The 9301-nt window shown below is 31.4% G+C and overlaps 1 long non-coding RNA gene across 1 annotated transcript; it reads right to left on the bottom strand.

Annotated features, from left to right (window-relative positions):
• Positions 1–718: 718 nt before the first annotated feature.
• On the bottom strand, positions 719–1700 carry LOC25502318 (uncharacterized). The gene is made up of 2 exons (XR_003008050.2): positions 1222–1700; positions 719–940 (listed from the first exon to the last, which is right to left on the bottom strand). It is a non-coding gene; the product is annotated as an uncharacterized lncRNA (long non-coding RNA).
• Positions 1701–9301: the final 7601 nt, after the last annotated feature.

The following is a 9301-nucleotide window of genomic DNA, read 5'->3' as shown; positions in this document are numbered from 1 at the left end:
ATATCAGCTTTGTGATTCTCACAATCTCTGCACTGAAGGATTGTGCGAGAGTGTTTTCGTTCTTACGAAATAGAATATGTCGACGAGGCGAAAACTAAAGGAAACCCTGCCTATGAAGTATTTACATTTCCTGCAATCTAATTCTAAGTGACTCGATTTCATGAATATTTGGGTTGAACAGACACCCTGAGTCATTTGAAAAAAAGATGGATGATATTACAAAAGGAAAATTCTCCTATTGCTTTATCAGTATAGAAGACTAAAACTTAAAATGTTTTTGAAATTTGGCGATGATGCTATCGAGCCTCAGCGGATTAAAACTGCAATGCTCTACAAAACATATACAATATATAATGTGGAGTTTTCTGACATCGTCGTTGCAGGAAAACAACTACATATCGAGAAAACAATAATAAATCCTGCTAGTTACATGTATTGTTAAAAGACTATTAAATAAAGGCTAAAGTGCACTTTTCCCCCTTAACTTTCAAAAACTTGCAATTTTGGCCCCCTAAGTACAAAACTATAATTTTGGCCCCCTAAGATTTAGCCCCATTGCAATTTTAATTCTTTTGGTCAATTTTGACCGGTCAATGCTTACATGGCGTGCCACGTGTGTAATTATTTAATTAAAAAATTAAAAAAAAACATATTATCATTTTTTAAATTAAATAAATGAAAATGAAATTAAAAAAAAATAAAAAAAATCACAAAAAAGTTAAAAATAAAATCAAAATCTTAATCTTTTATTTCTTAGTAACAAAAAAAAATAAAATCTTTTATTTCTTCTTCCTCTCAATCTCAAGAACAACAACATTTGGCCCTCCAAATAAGAGATCCATGCACACCAATTGACCCTTATTCTTCTCCTTCTTCCATCTTTCTCTGACCATCATCAATGCGTCAAATATGCATACCATACAATTACTGAATTTCATTGCTGAAATATATACAGAGTTCACTAAAATTAACAAATAATATTAACAATAAAGAAGTAAAATTAAAACATACTTATATTCCTTGAGAAATAGTAAAGTTAAAATGGCGCTAGTCAAATTACTTCACCAATGTAAAGAATTAGAAATCAAGCACATAAAATCATCCAAATAGCATTCGATATACAATAATAAATTAATTAAAATTACAAACAAAAATCCCCAATTTTATTTCAGAATTCCAATTAAATATCCTAAAAATCAAAACAAGAAAACAACACGAAACCTGGAAACTTGTAGAGTTTAACGGAGTGATCGACAGATCCAGAAGCAAGACAAGTGGAATTAGGGCTAAGAGCCAAAGCAGTAACACCGTCACCGTGATGACAGAGAATCTTGAGAGCAGCAGAAGGAAGAAGAGGGTTATGAATCGAGATGGAGACATCGGAAGAGGAAGCGGTGACGAGATGTTCGGCTTTCTGGTCCCATACGAGCGAGCAGAAGGAAGCACGACCGCCTTTTTTGGGTGTGGGCCTCCCTCATTTTCATTAATCGGACCTTCATGATGGTTTTGAATTACAAAACCCATATAACAAAACACAAATTCATCAAAGATTAAGATTAAGGGTCAATTGGGTGGTTTTTGTTGCTGGAATTGATGATGGTCAGAGAAAGAGATGGAAGAGGAAGAAGAATAAGGGTCAATTGGTGTACATGATCTCTCATTCTCATATGCAGGTTAAATGTTGTTGTTCTTGAGAGGAAGAATAAATAAAAGATTAAGATTTGGATTTTATTTTTAATTTTTTTCTGATTTTTTTTAATTTTTTAATTTCATTTTAATTTATTTAATTTAAAAAATGATAATATGCATTTTGATTTTTTTTTAATTAAATAATTACACACGTGACACGCCACATATGCATTGACCGGTCAAAATTGTCCAAAAGGGTTAAAATTGCAATGAGGCTAAATCTTAGGGGGTCAAAATTGTAGTTTTTGTACTTAGGGGGTCAAAATTGCAAATTTTTGAAAGTTAAGGGGGGGAAAATGCACTTTAGCCTTAAATAAAATATGATGAGATTGTTCTTTCCTCACTGTGATTTAACGGTGACATTATAGTCTCTCAACACTAGATTTTTATCTTACTATCTTCCCCAACCACTTTCTCTCACCCACTTGCATCGTGAATCATAATTGTTAGTGGGGTGTTCAAAATTCCACCATTTTTTTGGATCATAATTGTTCCTCACGACGGTGATTTTTGGATTTTTCCAAGCTTTCATTGAAACTGTGATTTTTTTTACTGTTACGACCTAGCAATAGCTTTCAATTTTTATTTTTCTAGCACCTTTAAAGTTCGAAACCTTTTGTTTTCTTTCATTATTTATTCTTAGTTTATAATCAGGTTGTTCATTTTTCCAATGGGTTTTGTTTGTTTTGTTATTTGATGAATTCAATTTGGATTTAAGAAGGTCGAAGTAATACTTTTTCACTTTTTGATGTTGGGGTTCAATCTATTTTTATGTTTTTAATCTTTTTAAAAAATTTGTTTCTTTTGTTGTTGATTGATGAATTGAATTGAAAATTTTCTGGATTTTAAGATGAAGATAGATGAATGTGTATGAAGATTATGATGAAAATGAAGAAGAAGAGGGAAGAAGATGATTCCCTAAAAATAAAAGGAGAGAAGAAGATGAAGATTATGATTATGAAGATTTTCTGGATTTCCATGTTGTTTTGTTTTGATTTTCTAAGGAGAGAAGAGTGTTTTGTTGTTGTTGTTAAGTTTAGAAATGATGTGAAGAAAATATAGTGTGGATAGACTATAATAACAATGGTGGTACTACTCAATCTAATGGTAAAAAAAAGACTTTTGTGGAAAAGAAGTTTCCTTTCCCAAGTTAAATACCACCAATATGGTGTATTCTCTTTCTTTTGCTTTCTCTCTTCTCTCTTCAGTAACACCTTGAAACTTATTTCAACATGACAATGGAAGCAAGTGATTTTAATTTGTTTTACTATTTGTTTTTTGAGGTGAAAGAAGACTATTCCAATACGTTTACTAGACCTTACACCGGTGCTGCCGCACGGGTCAAACAAAAATTGCCTTTTTGTTTGATTCTTATAACCCCAATTTGCTATGCTTTGGAATAGCAACATAGTTATATCATGTAGCTCCATTAGTTATGATCAGAAATTTGGTATTACTAAAATAGCAACATAGTTATATCATATATTACCAAAATATCTTAGTTATATCATAACTGGAGCAATCACAGGTGGCGTTTAATTTGGGAAAGGGAAATTGTTTCCCACCATGGGAAACCTAATTTTGACCATTAGATAAGGTAGAGAACATACTTTTATCATAGACACTCAACACCAGATTTTTTTTTTTATCCATATTGGCCCACCACTTGTAGCTGTCCCAACTCTCTTTTCTTTCTCTCCTTCTCATTTCTGTTTCTGCTGTTCTTTCTCAAAGAGTTGAGATTCTCAAAGGCTTCATGAATGGTTTTTTTTATCCCAAAATGGATCTCAAAAATAAAGAGGAAAAAAAAAACTTGGATTGGATTTGGGTGTGGTTTTTCAGTTTGGGGGATTTGCCTTCAGGAATTAGAAAGAAGCAACAAACTCAATGGAATTTTTGTATGAATGGTTTTTTTATGGTGTATGGGGTAGCAAATTGGATACAAACTCAAACTCCATTGATGTTATGTTTTAATTTATTTATGTTTAATTATTTGTCATTTGTAGAGAAACAGAAACGGGAAGAAAGAGAGTTGGGTAGCAAATTTGTCATTTGTAGCAAATTGGATACAAAATCAATTTTCCTAAGCTAATAAGGTTTGAATGAGAGGAAGAAAATCTGGTGTTGAATGAGAGTGGTGAGTGTGGGAAAAAATCTGGTGTTGAGTGTCTATGATAAAAGCATGTTCTTTACTTTATCTAATGGTTAAAATTAGTTTTTCCATGGTGGGAAACAACTTCCCTTTCCCAAATTAAACGCCACCACAATCACACGTTATCATTTCCTAGAAGATCATGTACAACATGTTTAGTACATAGCCTCCACTCCAATGGAGCTACACCGATGCCCATTAAGATACACCAGTCACATACTCACTCTTCACTCTTGCCATACTACAACTCTAGAGAGACTAAAAGTTTGTTTTGGTATGAGCTTTACTATACACAAATGAAAGGCTCAAATTACACAACAAAATTACATACAAAATAACACCATCAATCTCCTTATGCAATTAAGCATATGTATCATCGATGAAAGAAACAGAAGCTTGCCATATCTGAATAATTAGCTCCTCCATGAACCCTAAGATACTTGTCATTCGTTTTCATGATGCTTAAGTAGGACAGCTCCAAGATACGACTTCATTCAACTACCGGTTCACCTTTTTCCACAGCCATGACAATTCAATATACATGTATATAAGTTCTGAACTAATACAAAAATGAGAGTTGCATCACATGGCTGCTGAAATTGCAGCAAGAATCAATAGGAATAGATAGACTCATTGATAGCTTAGAATCAGGGAATAGATAGACCATCCAATTTCAAGTTGTTGCTGCAATGTAAATCTTAAATAATACTAATATGAATGAATAATTAGCATGTACACGGTACCTCAAATAGAAGTTCATTTCTTGAATGCTAGATGATTATGCAACAAAGACAAAAATCATAAACAAAACAACATTTTCTTCTATGCAATTTAAAATAATTACCATCAGGGAACATTTATATATATATATATATATATATATATATATATATATATATATATATATATATTAATTACATATGTATGTGCTTTCATGAAGAAATCTAAACCATTTTAGAGGTCACAGCAAACAAAGTCGCTAAATCACTAAGAAAAAACAAACTAAATCAGCCTTACATTAGCACCATACTCACATATGCAAAGTAAAGTGGACCAATTAGTACTATTAACATGTAATTGACCTGGCTAACATATATTTTTTTTATATCTGGTAGATCAATGCTTGAACTAACTCCTAAAATGGTAGATCAATGTTTGATCTGCCTTATAAAAAGAGTAAAGAAAACAGAGTGAAGCATATAAAAGAGTAGAGGAAAAAAATGTAACCTGTTTTGATATTCTTCAACAATATAAGTATGATTTGGATATTAACAATAACCACCTTAAAGTCATAACAAACAATGGTTTTTTTTTTTTTTTTTTTTTTTTGTGAAAAATAACATACAATGACATTAATAATCATCACAAATCAAGAACACTAACCCTTTGTTGCATCAAGAAAGCGATCATCTGGTGGTGGCTCAGGCATGTGCTAATATAACGAAAACAAATGGACCAGTACTATTAGCCTCCAAATATTTTTTAAAATCAAAGTAAGAAAGAAAGAAAGGTGCATCATACATCAACAACTTTTGTGTACATAATTACAAAACATGTAGTAAAAGAGACTTAAAGCATTTCCATATGGTAACAATGTCTTGATTTTGGATATAAGAAAGAAGATAATAATCTTGATTTTGGAGATGTGGAATTCCATATGGTAAGATCGTAGCTTCAAATATGGTTAGGAATAAAAAATATTATTGTGGAGACAACTAAAAACGAAAGTTAATATCATGGTAAAGTGAGACAGTAGTGAACCAACCTTTTCAACTAAGCAAAGCAGATGCAGCCTCTCAATTGTTGCATGCCATGATGAAATTCTGCATGTGCAACATTTCCAACCTTGCAGAAAGCTTTCTATTACTTTATTACATTATAGGTTGTAAGTGAGTACTTTTTTCGCAATGTTCACATACATTTGCAGTATTATTTGTAACGCATAGTCAGAATCTGAGCTGCTATCATCATCTTCATCGTCAGAATCAGAGCTATCTTTCTTACTCATTTTTACAGGTGCACTCCTGTTTTTAGATGGAACAACTTTAGATACGAGTTTTTGAACCATACAAAAAGTGAATTATAGACAGTGTTTTAAAAAACAGAACAATAGGTTGCCAACACAGTGTTAAGATATAAATCAACAGCATATCATGCAATAAACTTCAAGATGGCTCTTTAAATTTGCTGCACTCAATTCTTCTTCGTCAGAAGAGGAGCTGTCATCAGAATCAGATTCCTTTGAAGTGGTCTCTAGCTGGGTTTTCTTCACATTTCCATTTTTAGTTGGGGTCTTCTTTGAAGGAGCGGGAGCTTTTGCAAAAGGTTTCTGAGCCCACGTAAAATTAACATGACATAAATCAATAATAAAGCATATGTAGTGAAATATAATACCTCATCTTCATATTCATCAGAGGATTCCTCCGAACTACTTTCCTCCTTCTTGACTACCTTCAAGGCCTTTTGCTTGGCGGCAACCTCTTCTACTTTTTGCTTATTTGTACTCACTGCCTTAACTTCTTCCTCAGCCTACCTCTTGCCTGTATCAAAGTCAAAATAGTATATTCAAAAAACACCAATAAATCATATAAATGTCTCAATAGAGAAAAAATAATCGACACTCAACACTCATGAATCAAAACTAATGAAATTCAACTAAAACAAAGTAATAATAATATATTCGAGAAACCAAGTTTAAAAAATCAATTAAAAAACTCGGAACATAAAAATCATATGGATGAAACTATGAGCTAAAAAAATTAATCAACACTTGAAATGTTAAAACCCATGAATCAAAAACAATAAAATTCAAATTAAACCAAGTAAAAATATCATCTCTAATCAAAATTAACCCTACTAAATTGAGTGAAAGAAAGATAGAGCTCTAATTCTCGCACTCAAATCATTTCAATTTCGCCGAATTTCGATTGTTAGAAATTCCACCAAGTTTCTCGAGAAAGATAGAGCTATGCGCACAACAAAATGAGTTTTAAGACTTCCAATCTAACCAGCGGAACCTAATCAACGACAAGCAAGACTTGACGCAGGCGAGGGGTAAATCCGAGGAGTAAATGGTGTCAGACTTTCAGTGAGGAGATGATCCAGAAGGAAGAAGAGAGAGGAAGAAAGTTCAGAGAAAACAGATGAAAGGGTAAATAAAAGATGGACTTGAATAGATGACAGATCAATTCTGCTTTGTTGAAAAATGAAGAAAAAGTAACATGGGAGACAAAATGGTAAATGCTTATAGATGAGAGTAAATGCATGTTATTTCCGATGCAAACAATAAGTTAAGGGAATTTGAAATTCAAATTTGGAAGAGGGAGGGTGCCAGATTTTTAGGGTTAGAGGGTATGCATTATGTACCTTTGGATTAAATAGAAAGATTAGCTAAACTTTGGTAACCTGTTAAGTTGTGTAAATTATTGTATGAATTCTGAATTTTCAACGTCTTGTTTTAATTTTACCAATTCTTTTCTTGTTTTAGTTAAAATTCTTTTTAACAAATTCTTTCTTTATGAACACAAGATAAAAAGAGCAACAATAAAAAAAAAGTGGGAAGACATAGTGCCTAAAAACACTCGAGAAGAAATATCCAACAACACCAGCGAAAAGTTTAAAAGTAATCATTTTTGACATCCATCGTTTACATCCTGACTCCGTGATATCTTTTGGGGTATCCCTTTCACTAATGATCTCATCCATCTTGAATGTTGGTTTCTTCCTGCTTCTGATACTTCTCCGACCACGAGTGTGTCCTTGTCTGTTTGGTGTGCCTTTCCATCCAAGAAATCTTCCTTCATTTTTGGAAGTGGATCTCGAGAATGGCTGTGGCCTTGTCGAGTCCTTTGCCCTCTGTTGATGAAGTGGGAGAGGGAAACCAGGTATAGAGGAAGTGGGAGACAACAACTGAGGTATAGATGAGCTACAAGTTTAATCTCATCCTCAACAACTGGAATTTGTATATTTAATATTAAAATTATAAGTTTTGAATAAATAATTGTTGTTTTTCAAGAAAAAGTTACTACTATTAATTGTTTTAACATGTGTAATGTTGCACATGTCAGACAAACTCATAAAATGTCCTCGTGAACTTAGCTCAGTTGATAATAATATATGCAAGTTTCATGGTTCGAATCCAGCCATAAAAAAAAAAAAAGACAAACTCATAAAATAATTATCATGGTAATTTCTTATTTTTGATTAGATGTTATCTTGTTTCTTTTTAAGTACACATCAAATTCAGCGTATGATAAGTCTTTATAAAAACTATATTGCATTTTTACCAAACTTTTTTTTCTTCTATATTATCTTAAGTCCTAACCATCGAATGGTTTCTAATAGCTGATGTGAGTGACAAAATTGGATGAATTCTTCGTTACCATATTAAAAAAAAAAAAAAAAAAAAAAAATCAGGGTATGACCCTATGAGACTTGTCACCAATTTTTTTCCTTCACATTCGTTGTGTACAATACAATACAACAAAACCTATTATTTTAAACTATTCTTTTATAGAAAAATAACACCAAAAATATCAATATAGCTGTTTAATCCAGATAAGATGGGTTCACGGGAAATGATTTTTTTTTTAGATAACAATACAGCTAAACTGCCGTATCACAAAAAATCAATGCTTTTTTGTTTTTGGTAAAACACAAAACATCAATGATAAGATATCAAACTCAACACAATTTATATGGACTTGCGTTAATTGTGATAGCCCACAAAGATATAAATAAATGTTATAATTCAATAGCATACATATGATCGTTAACTGAAGTTCCCTTAAAAAGAAAAGTGAAGTTCATATACACAAACATATATCTTTTAGTGGAGATATATACTTTAATATCCAAAATAGTTCTTATATTTAAAAAAAAAAAATCAGAGAGAAAAAATAACACTTCCCTTTCTTATGAGAAGCTTTAATTGCACTTTTATCCTCTTATGTTAAAATATGTATATTCCTTAAAAGCTAAAAATTAAGAGTAGATTATACATTCATCTTCTAAGTGATATTTGATTCAAAAAAAGCTTCTAAGAAATGTTTAAATTACAAGTCTCTCCCTTAATGATAACAATTATATATGTACTACATTTAGTCTATTTTAAAATAAATGAATATTTTTATGATATGTTTAACTCCGAGCCACCATTTGACACAAACAATCTATTTTGTTATAATTATCGATGTTTATGATAATTAAATTTAAATGTTTTATTATTAATTTAATGATTTTACAATATAAAATTAATTTTATCGGCTTCAATAATTTTCTAATATTAAAATTTTATTTTGTACTTCTTCATATTTTATAACAGGCTTAAAACTATTTATATCAAGGATATTGTGAACCAAAACTAGAGAAAAATATGTGTTAATGGGTTTCCGATTCCCCTTTTCTCTTTATATTCTTTGTTATATTTTTGTTGCTTGACTATTAGAAATAAAAATAATA

Source organism: Medicago truncatula, chromosome 8 (assembly GCF_003473485.1).
Source record: "Medicago truncatula cultivar Jemalong A17 chromosome 8, MtrunA17r5.0-ANR, whole genome shotgun sequence".
NCBI classification, from domain to species: domain Eukaryota; kingdom Viridiplantae; phylum Streptophyta; class Magnoliopsida; order Fabales; family Fabaceae; genus Medicago; species Medicago truncatula.
Note: the sequence above shows the minus strand (reverse complement) of the source record. Positions and strands in the feature narration are given on the sequence as shown.